Here is a 14425-nt window from a genome sequence, read left to right on the forward strand (position 1 = left end):
CACAACACTGCAGGAATTCAGCATCTTGTCTCTTTTCAAAGGATGTGTTTATACCATAGGTTTTTTTTTTTTTTTAATTATTTTATTTTTGGCTGCGTTGGGTCTTCGTTGCTGCGCGCGGGCTTTCTCTAGTTGTGTCGAGCAGGGTCTGCTCTTTGTTGCGGTGCGTGGGCTTCTCATTGCAGTGTCTTCTCTTGTTGCAGAGCACGGGCTCTAGGTGTGCAGGCTTTGGTAGTTGTGGCACGCGGGCTCTAGAGTGCAGGCTCAGTAGTTGTGGCACATGGTCTTAGTTGCTCTGCAGCACATGGGATCTTCCCAGACCAGGGCTCGAATCTGTGTCCCCTGCATTGGCAGGCGGATTCTTAACCACTGTGCCACCACGGAAGTCCTATACCATAGGGTTATTTATTTATTTATTTACAGCTGTGTTGGGTCTTTGTTGCTGTGCACGGGCTTTCTCTAGTTGCGGCGAGCGGGGGCTACTCTTCATTGCGGTGCGGGGGCTTCTTGTTGCAGTGGCTTCTCATTGCGGAGCAGGGGTTCTAGGCATGTGGGCTTCAGTAGTTGCGGTGGGCGGGCTTAGTAGTTGCGGCTCGTGGGTTCTAGAGCGCAGGTTCAGTAGTTGTGGCTCATGGGTTCTAGAGCACAGGCTCAGTAGTTGTGGCACACAGGCTTAGTTGCTCCGCGGCATGTGGGATCTTCTCGGACCAGGGCTCAAACCCGTGTCCCCTGCATTGGCAGTTGGATTCTTAACCACTGTGCCACCAGGAAAGTCCTACCATAGGTTTTTTTGTTTTTTTTTTTGCGGTACGTGGGCCTTTCACTGTTGTGGCCTCTCCTGTCGCGGAGCGCAGGCTCAGCAGCCATGGCTCACGGGCCCAGCCGCTCTGTGGCACGTGGGATTTTCCCGGGCCGGGGCACGAACCCGTGTCCCCTGCATCGGCAGGCGGACTCCCAACCACTGCGCCACCAGGGAAGCCCACCATAGGGTTTTGATGAAGCACTGAAACTTTACTTGAACACTCTGAAGAACAGTGAGAAAGGAGGAAGTTTATATATCAGATTTGGGGGTGGGAAATTTCCCTTTAAGCCATGGGTAAAACATCATCCAGATAACACATTCATGTGGTGAGGTACGAAGAATGAAAAGGTAAGACACAGATCCCACTTTGGAGGAAGGACCTCAGTCCAGAAGAGGAGCCAGATATGTAGACTTAAACAGAGTGAGTGGTTACAGAACTATGTGACTTATAATTCACTGATACTCTCACCTCATGTCCTTCATTATGCAGCTTAGATTCTGTGGTCCAGTGTTAGAGTTACTATTGGCTACATAGTAAATTGCTTTGCCCCAACTGTTGCTTCATTATACTTGTCTGGTTGAACTCCATTTTAGGTTAAGTTCAGTATGCCGCCTTCTCTGCACTTACGCAACTGAACTTGCTGGAACAGTTTCTGTGTTTCTTTTTTTTTTTTTTTGCGGTACGTGGGCCTCTCACTGTTGTGGCCTCTCCTGTTGTGGCTCCGGACGCGCAGGCTCAGCGGCCATGGCTCACGGGCCTGGCCGCTACGGGGCATGTGGGATCTTCCCGGACTGGGGCACGAACCCGTGTCCCCTGCATTGGCAGGCGGACTCTCAACCACTGCGCTAGCAGGGAAGCCCAATTTCTGTGTTTAAAGTCATGATCTCAAGTAGACCTTAGTACCATCTGACAATCCTACTGTGTTTCTCTATCCCATTTACTCTTTTTGTCCCCTTGAACACTCTTACATTTTAACCTCTTTCTCATCCTCACTCTCCGCTTAAGACTTTAAAAAAAAAAAACCTTAGAAAATAGAAACAAGGAAATTCCACAGGCTTCTACCATCACATCTTTGTTAGAAGTACTTTGAGTCACTTTTTAAAATTTATTTTTGGCTGAGTTGGGTCTTCATTGCTGCTCGCTGGCGTTCTCTAGTTGAGGAGAACGGGGGCTACTCTTCGTTGTGGTGCGCGGGCTTCTCATTGGATGGCTTCTCGTTGCGGAGCACGGGCTCTAGGCACGTGGGCTTCAGTAGTTGTGGCACACGGGCTCAGTAGTTGTGGCACATGGGCTTGGTTGCTCTGTGGCATGTGGGATCTTCCCAGACCAGGGCTCGAATCTGTGTCCCCTGCGTTGGCAGGTGGATTCTTAACCACTGCGCCACCAGGGAAGCCCCTGAATCAGTTTCTTAATAACCAGTAGGGCCTTGACTAGAAGGGATTATACAAATATCATGTTAAGTGCTGTGATTATAGCACCTATAGGAAGAGTGATGATTTACTTGGTATTTGAGCACCTGCCACATACTACACAGTATTCTAAGCACTTAGGATATGGTGGCAAATAAGACAGATGTTGCCCTTACAGGGTTTAAATTCTAGTGGAGAAGATAGAGAATAAATAGGTACACATAAGTAATACACTTTCAGATAGTGGTTCGTACTGTGAAGCTAGGAAGAAAGTAAAATAGGTAAGGGGCTAGTGACTGGGGTTATGTGTGGAGTTAGGTGGGATGGTCAGGGAAGATCTCTGAGGAAGGTGAAGGAGGCTACTATGTGCAAATGCTATGTGAAGGCAGTGGAAGTACTTTCCAAGCAGTGTAGGTGAAATCTATATTTTGGCTGAGCCGCGCAGCACGCGGGATCTTAGTTCTACTAGGGAGCGAACCCTCTCCCCCTGCAGTGGAAGCGTGGAGTTTTAACCACTGGACCGCCAGGGAGGTCCCATGAAGGTGAAATTCAGGCAGAGGCCAAATTGTGTGGATTTTGGGAGGCTGGGAAGATGGGAGTCATATCGTAGAGGGTATTGCATATCATAACAAGAAATTTGAAAGTTTATTTACTGTTTTTAATCAGGAGGAAACATCAGACTCAACTATGTGGTTTATTCAAAGTGTCCATGTCCAGGCATCACTAAGTTCATTCTGAATCAGTCTTGAGTTGGCAATCTATTCTGGGCAATGGGGAGCCTCTGGAGGTTGGTAAACAAAGAAGTGCACGGTCAGATCTATGCTTAAAAAGCTTATTCAAGAAATCCTTAAATTAGAGACCATACCTTTTACGTAAACTCAGTGGCTGATTTATACTATGCATGCAATAAATAACAGTTGAATGAATGAGAATGTATTGAAGAGAGTAGAAGCTGAGAGACCATTTATGTGTAGTAGGTTGATGGCTTGCAATAGGCCAGGAGAGGTGTTTTTAGTGTTGGGGCCTCTGTCTCCTTTGCTAATTTGGTGTTGGGGCAGTCAGGAAGTTGGAGGCACAAGGAGATATTACTAGCCAATTTCTGCTGAGTATGACTGGACTCAGAATTTCACTTGCATTATCTCATTTAATCTTCATAGGCTTCTGCTCTTTGCTAACTGCTTGACTGTACTGCTAGAGTAGAACGGCGAGATGTTTATGTTCAGCATGTTGCTGTGGGTTTTTGTACTCAGTACCTATTAATTGAGCTGCATCTTTATGTTAAATGTTGGGGGCGGGGGAGAGAGGAGCACATGTGTCTGTGTACAGCAGTTCTGTCTAGCCACTGGCTTCAACTTGTGCAAACTGTGTGTAATGGGCCCCACCACTAACAAACCAGGACATTTGAGCAGAGTGGTTTATAGTTTATAATTGGCTTCCTATTACTGTTGGCTGATTCTCCTGCACAGAGAGTATTACTCCAGGATTGGTATTTGATTTAAGAAATTTTCAAATTGATTTTATCTTCAGTGCATTAATGCGTGGCCTAAATTCTTGCAGAGCCATTAGATAACCAGCCTGGACATGCTTTAGCAATTATAACTGGATCTGAGCTGGCAGTGCTACAGCTTTTATTCAGCATAGATAAATCACTTTTCTGAAAACTCTTTTCTGCTTAAGCCCTGTGACTTATTTTTTAGGACACCTCAAGTTTAGGCCCCTTGAAATTGGAATATATTCCCCAAATCATGCTAAGACACACAAACAGGAATTTGTTAACACAAGTAGAGTTAATCTCTATCTTCCTGTCAGAACAGAACACAGATATTCAAGGAATGGCGTGGAAATCAGCGTAATTTTCAAGCGTGCACAATTGTAATGCCTTTTAAAATCCGGAAATATGAAATGTGACTCCAGTAATGAAAATGCTATAAACGTAACTGAGTACATGGAAAACTGGAGGATGTTCTGCAATTTCATGAGGATTAGCATAGGTAAATGTTTTTCGTGAAACATTTTTTTTCAGCTCTAGAAGTGCAGAATAGATCACAGCTGCATGAAAATACCAATCATCTTCTAATGCTTTTATGCAAATGATTATATTTGACTTTCACTTAGAGTTGCCATTAACACCTGGAACCCTAAGATTGATAACAGGTAAAATTTTAATGAATACATAAATTAGAGATTTGAATCATGTTTAGATTAATTTATAGCACCTTTATTCATTACTGCAAATCCTCTTGAAATCTAAAAATCACAGGATGAGACAGAAAATAGAGAAGAGGAGACAGCCTTTGAACTTATCAATTTTTTTTAGTGGTGAAAAAGGATGACTTGGAAATACTAAACCCTGCAAGTGTTTTTTTCTGCGCTTTGCAATAATTTGCCCAGATGCTAGGCCTGCGTATCCTGCAGAAGACTTTTATTTTCTCATGCCCTGAGATAACACTGGTCGTCGTCTTCTTTTTTTTTTAATGATTTTTCTTCCTATGCACACTCCTTGCTTTAAAAAATATTTTTAAAAAAAATGAAAGTCAAAATTGTCTTGTTTTAGACGTTTTGGGAAATACAGAGGATGTGAAGAAAAAAAACCTCATTGTCCTGACATCCAGGGACAACCATTATTATATGGTATGTCTTTTCCCCTCCTTACCCCCATGTATAATTGTATTTATATAATTATGTATCTTCCTTTTCCACTTACAAAGCCAAAATAGTATTTACATTTATTGAAAGTTTACCATGTGCCAGGCACTGTGCTTAGTGTTTTAAGTGTATTATCTATTGAGTGGTAGATAATATTACCTTCATTTTACAGATTAGGACATGGAAGCTCAGAAAGGGTAAGTACCTTGCCCAGTATCACACATTTAGTAAGTGGCAGAGCTAGAATTCTAACCTGAAATGTCTAACTCAGAAACCCTGATTATATCACTGCGCTATACTCCCCTTGCATTCAGTAAGTGGAAGCTGTTACTATTAACTGAAACCAAGTTGTCCCCTGAGGGCACTGTCTTCTCTGCAACTTCAAGGAACAAAAACTGCTCATTCTCCCATGACCCATGTACTACAAAGGCCAGTGGGAGATGAGGGGTCGGCTCTCTGTGGCCATGTCCAGACCATTGTTCTTCTGCCCTTGGGTAATACCAGCTTGAGACAGTTATCTTCAAGCTGTTACAACCACTACCCCTCATTGTTGCTCTCCTCTGCTGCTCTCCCCATCACTCAATGCATGGAGTTCCTTGGACCTTGAAGGCCCACCCTTGTCATTCTCTCGTCCTTGGCAGATTCAGTGCCTCCTCCAGCCACTCGGCATCGAAGGCCTTTACTGCCTTAAATCCAATGGCCCATTCCCATAGGAGTGAGACTGTTGCCTCTGATGTAGTCAGGAGGTTAAACAATGTCTGGGGGAAATCAATTGTGTGTACATGTGTGTATATCTACACATGTACATATATACATATACACATATGTTTACTATACATTTTACTGTATAAAGGATGTGTAACGTACAATTTTAAAGTAATAAAATATGCATTACTCTTTATTGTAAATTCCATACAGCCAATTAATTCTCACAGAATGCTTTTGTTGATTTTTGCCAAACTGTTATATCCTAGCCAAACTATGGTTGCAATTGACAAACCTACCATAAATGATGGTCGATATTTTCCCTTTTGTTAAAGACACAAAAGTAGAACAGTGAAGACTTATGTTAGAACTTCACTCATTCATCAATGATGTGACTTCTTTGTGGAATTGGAAAATAGTTTCTGAATGCTGGAGGACTATTTCTTCAATTTTTTTGGTGCTGCTTACAATGTAATGGCTACAGACAGGATGCACTTTTAAGTTTAATATGCATTCCTAACATTTTCTCCATTAATTTCTTTTTTTAAAATTTATTTACTTATTTATTTTTATTTTTGGTTGCATTGGGTCTTCATTGCTGTGCACGGGCTTTCTCTAGTTGCCGCGAGAGGGGGCCGCTCTTCCTTGCGGTGCGCGGGTTTCTCATTGTGGTGGCCTCTCCTGTTGCAGAGCACGGGCTCTAGGCGCGCGGGCTTCAGCAGTTGTGGCACGTGGGCTCAGTAGTTGCAGCTCACAGGCTCTAGAGCGCAGGCTCAGTAGTTGTGGTGCACAGGCTTAGTTGCTCCGCGGCATGTGGGATCTTCCCGGACCAGGGCGCGGACCTGTGTCCCCTGCATTTGCAGGCAGATTCTTAACCACTGTGCCACCAGTGAAGCCCTCCATTAATTTCTTTTTTTTTTTTTTCTACGGTACGCGAGCCTCTCCCTGCTGTGGTCTCTCCCGTTGCGGAGCACAGGCTCCAGACGCACAGGCCCAGTGGCCATGGCTCATGGGCCCAGCCGCTCCGTGGCACGTGGGATCCTCCCGGACGGGGGCACGAACCCGTATCCCCTTCATCGGCAGGCGGACTCTCAACCACTGCGCCACCAGGGAAGCCCGAGGGGACTGCTCTTCGTTGTGGTGCATGGGCTTCTCATTGCAGTGGCTTCTCTTGTTGTGGAGCATGGGCTCTAGGCACACGGGCTTCAGTAGTTGTGGCACGCGGGCTCAGTAGTTGCGGCTCACGGGCTCTACAGCACAGGCTCAGCACCACTTGTTGTGGTGCATGGGCTTAGTTGCTCTGTGGCATTTAGGATCTTCCTGGGCCAGAGCTCAAACCCGTGTCCCCTGCATTGGCAGGCAGATTCTTAACTACTGCGCCACCAGGGAAGCCCTATATATATTCTTAGGATTACAATTTCCTACCCATAAAAAAAAAAGAAAGTAATGCACAATAAAATGTATTTAAAATTTTTAAATACTTAGGCGTGATTACCCTAGAAGTGACTGCAATAGATGTTTGCATCTACATGTAGAATCACCCTGGAGGCCACGGCTATAAATGTAGACTGATGGCTATGTGTTGCACTTCAAAAACTATGAGCATTGCTATTGGTGACAAGCTCTTTCAAAAGCAATTCTCTATACAGATCAAATCCCTTGATTTTCATTTGAGTTGCACTCCTGGGAAGTATTTTTAAAAACCATGCTTGTATGTAAAATGGATATAGATTCTAGGCTCAGATATTTTTATAGGTTTTTCATCTTTATAAATGTGCAGTGGGGCATTTATAAGTGGATCACGGGACCATTCTGTATTATGTGGGATATCCTAAATTTTCCAGATGTCTAGAACCCCTGGCCCCTTCCTCTAAACGTCATCATTCTGTAATGGGTATTTCCTCACTGAGAACCACTGAAGCTATTCCAACCATCTCCTTTTCCAGACCGGTTTACTGGGGCTTAGAGAGGGAATTTAAAATAGACATGTATTACTTTGACTGCTTGTTCACCCCATCCACACCTTCAGCCATGTGATCACGGTGGGAGATGTCTTGCTAGTAAGCAGGATTCCACCTCGGCCACGTTTATCTGCATTATTCTTTTCTTTGCCTATACACCATCTTTTTTCCCTAACCTTCTCCCTCCTTCCCTAACACCCAACCCGTTAGCAAGTCCTGCTGGTGTGCCTTCAATATGTGCCTTCTACTGGTGCCCTGCTACAACCTATTCTCATAGCAGCCAAAGGAGCTTTTGAACAAAAATCACATCAAGCCAGTCCTCTGCTTCAACTGCCCCAGAGGCTTCCCAAGACACTGGGAATAAAATGCAACTTCCTCTCCCTGAGCTGCAAGGCCCTACATGGTCTGGCCTCATCTCCTTCCATTATCCTGACTATGCTCCAGCCACCTGGCCTCACAGACCTGCCCCAGGGTCTTTACACATGCTGTTCCCTCTAACTTCTCTTCTGCCAGATCTTTGGAGAGCTGACCCCTTATCCTTCATGTCTATTCAAATATCACCACCTTAGAAACCATCCTTGGCCCCCTTATCTAAGATAACCCCGTGCCCCATCACTCTCTATCCCCTTTCTCTCAGTTTTGCTCTTTGAAGCACTTACCACGATTTGAAGTGGGAGTGTTTATTTGTTGGGTCGTTTATTGCCTGCCTCCTCACTAGATTGTAAGCTCCACTGGGCAGAGACTTCATTAGTCTCATTCTCTGAGGGATCCTGGGGCCTAGCACAGTGTCTGCAAGTGCTGATCAATAATTTTTTTTTTTTTTTTTGCGGTACGCGGGCCTCTCACTGTTGTGGCCTCTCCCGTTGTGGAGCACAGGCTCCGGACGCGCAGGCTCAGCGGCCACGGCTCACGGGCCCAGCTGCTCCGCGGCATGTGGGATCTTCCCGGACCGGGGCACAAACCCGTGTCCCCTGCATCGGCAGGTGGACTCTCAACCACTGCGCCACCAGGGAAGCCCTGATCAGTAATTTTTGAATAAGTGAACAAAGGCCTAACACACAACTCAGAACGGACCAATCAGAATCCTTCTCCATGAATTTTGCAACTTGACTCAGAGAGAAGTTCCTTTTTGTTTTTGTTTTTTTGATACCTGGGCCTTAGAATATAAAGCTCAGAGAGTACTGGCTGCTGAATGTTCTGCCTTTCAGGCCAAAGAACTGGAGAGAGAGAAGAATGATGTAGGCATATGGAGAGTCAGAGAAAAGAGAGAGAGAAAGATGAAGAGAGTATATTTGCAGCGGTGGCTGGTGGGCATCAGATGTCCCTGGGGTCCAGTTGCTAACCTGGTCTCTGTGTGTGTGTGGATGTGCCCACGTGTATGTCCTGTTTGTAAAAATCAATTTCATTGAGGCGTAATTTACATGCAGCAAAAATCACTGATTTTAAGTATGCAATTTGATGAACTTTAATGCTGTGTACAGTCGTGTAATTACCACCACAATCAAGATATAGAACATTTCCTTCAACCCAAAAAGCATAACCTCTGGAACTTGAGTTCCACATGATATTCCATGATTCTTTTTGTAAAAAACAGTTTTGCTGAGGTTTTATATACAATAAGCTGCACATATTTAAAGTGTGTAATTTGATAAGTTTTGACATATGTATACACCCGTGAAACCATCACTATAATCAAGATAGTGAACACCTCCATCACCCCTGAAAGTTTCCTCCTGCTTCTTCGTAATCCTTCCCTCTCATCCCCCTTTACCCCAACCCGAGCAACCACTAATCTGCTTTGTGTCACTATAGATCAGCCTGCATTTTCTAGAGATTTTTATAAATGAAATCATGCACTCCTTTTTGGTCTGGCTTTTTTCATTCAGCAATTTTTTTTTAGATTCATCCATGTTGTTGCAAGTATCAGTAGTTAATTCATTTTTATTGCTGAGTAGTATTCCGTTGGATTGATATGCCACAATTCGTTGGATATTTGGGTCGTTGCCAGTTTGGGATTACTACAAATAAAGTTGCTATGAACATTCCTGTACAGATCTTCATATGGACATAATATTTCTTTTTCTCTTGGACAAATACCTAGGAGTGGAATGGCTGGATCCTGTTACCCTTACGTTATTCTTTTTTTTTTTCTTAAACTTGGATGCATTTGCGAAGTGTCCATTAACAGCATTTTAATTTTTTTTAATTTTTTAATTTTTAATTTTATTTTTTTGGCCACGCGTCTTGCGGATCTTAGCTCCCCAACCAGGGATCGAACCCGGGCCCCCAGCAGTGGAAGCGCAGAGTGCTAACAAATGGACCGCCAGGGAATTCCCTCCCTTGTGTTATTCTTAATAATATGTTTCATTTTTTGGCTGAAACTAATCAATTTAGGATTGGTCAAGGCCCCTCATCAGGATGGGGACTCAGTTCCCTCCCTCTCAAGGGTCTCAAGGCTGCCTCTGGTCCTATGTGAGCCGTGGTGCAGTGGCAGGCTGAGGGGCACCTTATCTTCCTGAGCACGTCTCGATGGAGAAGCGATGCTGGCTTACATAAGCACACTGACCTCTTGCCTCTTGCCAGAATCTAAAATCATGAAATCTTTTGCAAGTGTGCTGCCTCCGGACTGGAATGTTAAGTGCCAGTGGAGTTGTCTGGCTTAACAGTCTGGTCAAAATATGTCTGCGGATGGACAAGGTCGGTGATTGACTCCATGGAAGGAGAGCCTTAGATGAAAAGACAGTCTGAAGAACAGGGAGCCATAGGGATGAGCTGAGAATGAGGCTTATGCATGTAGAGCAGCTTAGAGACAGCGTCACGCGGGCAGCATGCTTTCACATTTGAGTTTATTTCTGAAAAAGGAATGCATTCAGATGGTTTAAAATTCAAGAGCTAGGGTAGGTACACAGCACTGTGAAAAGTCTTTCTCTTACCCATATCTCCACTTCCTCTTCCTGGAGGCAACCACAACTCCTCCCACCCCAGTTCCTTGTTTTTCCTTCCAGAGATTTGCATACACTAAAATTTGCATATACCAGTACATATGTGTATATCTTGTGTGTGTAGCACTTTTATACAGTGCTAGCAGGCTAAGCACATCGTTGTACACTTTGATTTTTTTCACTTTACACATCTTAGAGCTTGTCTGCAATATAGTGGAAAGAGCCTGCTCATTTTTTAAAAAATATATTTACATAGAATACCATTATGCTGATTTAACCTGTTGAGGCAGCATTTGACCACTGATGTTGGTATGACAGCGGATGACAGGGTGAATAATTTTAGTTTGCACAGTAAATAATGTCAAAGTTACAGGTGGATTCTCTTGGCCTGCTGGACTGTGATATCATCTCAGTGAAAGCAGACTGAGGGGAAAGTGACATTTCTAAGCACTTGATATGCCAAAGGGTTCATAAAGAAGTGGTTCTTTAACTTTGGTGTCTTGGAGAATTACCAGGGGAGCTAATTAAAAGTGAGGCTAAGCTGGCTTCTCCCTCCTCCACTGCCCCAGAAATTCTGATTCATTGGAACCAGTGGAGGGGGCGGGGGGAGCACAGGTTCCCATAAAGGTGGTCCTCAGACTCAGCTTTGAGGAGAACCGAGTTCTGCGGAGGGAAAAGAGCTTTCCACTGAAGGAGTCACTAAAGAGTTCATTAATTCAAATTATTAAAATAATTTCATTCCCATATTTTTAAGCCTGAGAAGAATTCATGAACAAGAAAATGATTTTTTCAAACGTTTCAGAAGGCTATGCAGTCTCCCCACCCCTGCCTCCCAGTTCTGTCTTCTTAGAGACAACAGTTTCTTGCCAGTCATTATTTTGCAGGGACATAAAGTCCCTACCACACTGCAGGGAGCACCATTGTGACTGAGGAATTACGCCTTGCTCCTAGTTAGAGGCAGTGCAATGGGCTGAGAAGAGCAACAAACTTGGATTTGGGAGTCCTGGGTCAAATGTCTTAAGTATCAGCGACTTGGGCTTCCCTGGTGGCGCAGTGGTTAAGAATCCTCCTGCCAATGCAGGGGACACAGGTTCAAGCCCTGGTCCAGGAAGATCCCACATGCCGCGAAGCAACTAAGCCCGTGCACCACAACTACTGAACCTACGCTCTAGAGCCTGTGAGCCACAACTACTGAGCCCAAGTGCCGCAACTACTGAAGCCTGCGTGCCTAGAGCCCGTACTCTGCAACAAGAGAAGCCACCGCAATGAGAAGCCCGCGCACCACAACGAAGAGTAGTCCCCACTCACCGCAACTAGAGAAAGCCCACGCGCAGCAACGAAGACCCAACACAATTAAAAAAAAAAAAAATCAGCAGCTCCCTGTGGGCCAGGCACCGAGCTCAGGATTTTACATGCATTATCTCAGTTAATCTTACAATGACCCATTTTACAGAGAGCAAAACTGAAGCCGAGAGGTTTCATTATTGCCTGGGGTGGGAGTGGGGGTCTCACAGAGCTAAGGTAATGAAACTAGAAGTTTGAATTCAGGTCTAAAACCCTTGCTCTGAAACACTCTGTCTGGAGGACCAACCTCTTGGTCACTGGGCATTTGGGGAAAAGCTCTTCGCCACCCTCACTTATCCAGCCTCCATAACGCTTGATGGAAACCACACATTCATTGTCTTTCCCACCTTGGGAGCTCTGTGAGGACGTGTCTGCATCTTGTTTTTCACTGTAGACGCAACACCTGCCATCTGGGCAGACAGCAGGCACCCAAAAAAGGACTGCTGTGATGGGGTTTGGGTAGAAAATCCAGGAAGGGTGAATTCCCATAACTGTTGCAATTCTTCAGCCCACTAATTTGTTTTAGAATTGTTTTAATTTTCAGTAAGTGTTTCCCAATTATAGACTGATGTGTGCTCAATACAGATCAGAAAATAATTTTTAAAAATCTAAATATACATAATTACATCACTAGGAAAAAACCCTTTTTTTTATACAGCAGGTTCTTATTAGTCATCAATTTTATACACATCAGTGTATACATGTCAATCCCAATCTCCCAATTCATCACACCACCACCCCCCCACCCCCCCACGGCTTTCCCCCTTTGGTGTCCATACGTTTGTTCTCTACATCTGTGTCTCAATTTCTGCCCTGCAAACCAGTTTATCTGTACCATTTTTCTAGGTTCCACATATACGCATTAATATACATGTTTTTCTCTTTCTGATTTACTTCACTCTGTATGAGTCTCTAGATCCATCCATGTCTCAAAAAATGACCCAATTTCGTTCCTTTTTGTGGCTGAATAATATTCCATTGTATGTATGTACCACATCTTCTTTATCCATTCATCTGTCGTTGGGCATTTAGGTTGCTTCCATGACCTGGCTATTGTAAATAGTGCTGTACTGAACATTGGGGTGCATGTGTCTTTTTGAATTATGGTTTTCTCTGGGTATATGCCCAGTAGTGGGATTGCTGGATCATATGGTAATTCTATTTCTAGTTTTTTAAGGAATCTCTGTACTGTTCTCCATAGTGGCTGTATCAATTTACATTCCCACCAACAGTGCAAGAGGGTTCCCTTTTCTCCACACCCTCTCCAGCATTTGTTGTTTGTAGATTTTCTGATGATGCCCATTGTAACGGGTGTGAGGTGATACCTCATTGTAGTTTTGATTTGCATTTCTCTGATAATTAGTGATGCTGAGAAGCTTTTCATGTGCTTCTTGGCCATCTGTATGTCTTCTTTGGAGAAATGTCTACTTAGATCTTCTGCCCATTTTTGGATTTTTTTCTGCCCATTTTTGACCTTTCTCTCATCTTGTCTGCCTACTATACACACACACACACATATATAATATATTATGTATAACATATATATTTTGTATATATATAAAATGTAGGCAGGCAAGATCATTACATATAATATATGATATAATGTACCCATATAAAATGTGTGTATTGATGTATATATATCCCTGTCCATCTTGCTCCCATTTCCCCCTGTTAAACAGGCTGAATAATCTCCACTTACAGGGCTCCAAGGAGGTCCTGGGGGAATTTTTGCTAGCACAGTGCCAGGCACACACTGACTGACTTTTTCTACATGAAAGTAAAAAGATGGCAGTATTTCAGGGAATTAGGGGGGCTGGACCTGTCTTGTGTTTTACCACAGGAGCCTCCAGCCCTACCTGTTACTCTGCAGTGCTGACTGCAGGGTCACCAACAGCCTCCTGGTTACAGCAGGATCCTCAGGAGCGCTCCCTCCGGGAAAGACACTGTTTGCAAAGGACCCACGTGTCCGATCCCTGTGGCCTTTGCAATTCTCACTGTAGACAAACGTCTTGACCTCCTGTTTGTCTATAGTCTCCCTTGCGTTGGGTTGATGTGGGTCAGTCCTCTGGAGATAGAACACTTCTGGGACGCGGATTTACTGTCATTTCTTTCAGCTCCAGGAGCATCCCCAGCTGTGGAGCTGCAGTAGATTACATTTCTGTTTAAACCATTCACTGTCCATCCTGGGGGAGGGTTATACTACATCTCTGCCCTATTGAATTCAGGAGTGGCCATAAGATTTGATTTGGTCAATAAAACGTGGGTGTCAATGGCCGTGTCACTTCTAAGCAGATGTTTTCAGCTAGCTTGTGGTCTGCTATCTTTTTCTTTTCTCTCTACCATGAATCCAGCAATGTCCCTGAGAGGGGCTGTTCCTTCAGCCTGGAGTGACAATAATACAGAGTAGGGACAAGCTGACCTGTGATGACATGTAACATGAGTGAGAAATAATTATTTGTCAGAGAAGAAACCACCTGTCTCTGAGATCTTGAGATCATTTGTTACTATAGCATAATCTAGCCCATCCTGCGTCTCTGTTACAGTGGCCTTGGGCATCTTACTTGACTTCTTGAGCTTGAGTAGCCTCATCTGTAAAATTGGGATAATTGTGCTTA

General features: G+C 44.1%; 1 pseudogene across 1 annotated transcript in view; it reads left to right on the forward strand.

Moving 5' to 3' along the window:
- Positions 1-14425, forward strand: part of LOC309974959 (methylosome protein WDR77-like) — a 462921-nt pseudogene that overhangs the window by 27805 nt on the left and 420691 nt on the right. The gene's annotated exons all lie outside the window — the stretch shown is intronic.

Source organism: Leucopleurus acutus (genome assembly GCF_964270905.1).
Source record: "Leucopleurus acutus genome assembly, chromosome: 2".
Taxonomy (NCBI): Eukaryota; Metazoa; Chordata; class Mammalia; order Artiodactyla; family Delphinidae; genus Leucopleurus; species Leucopleurus acutus.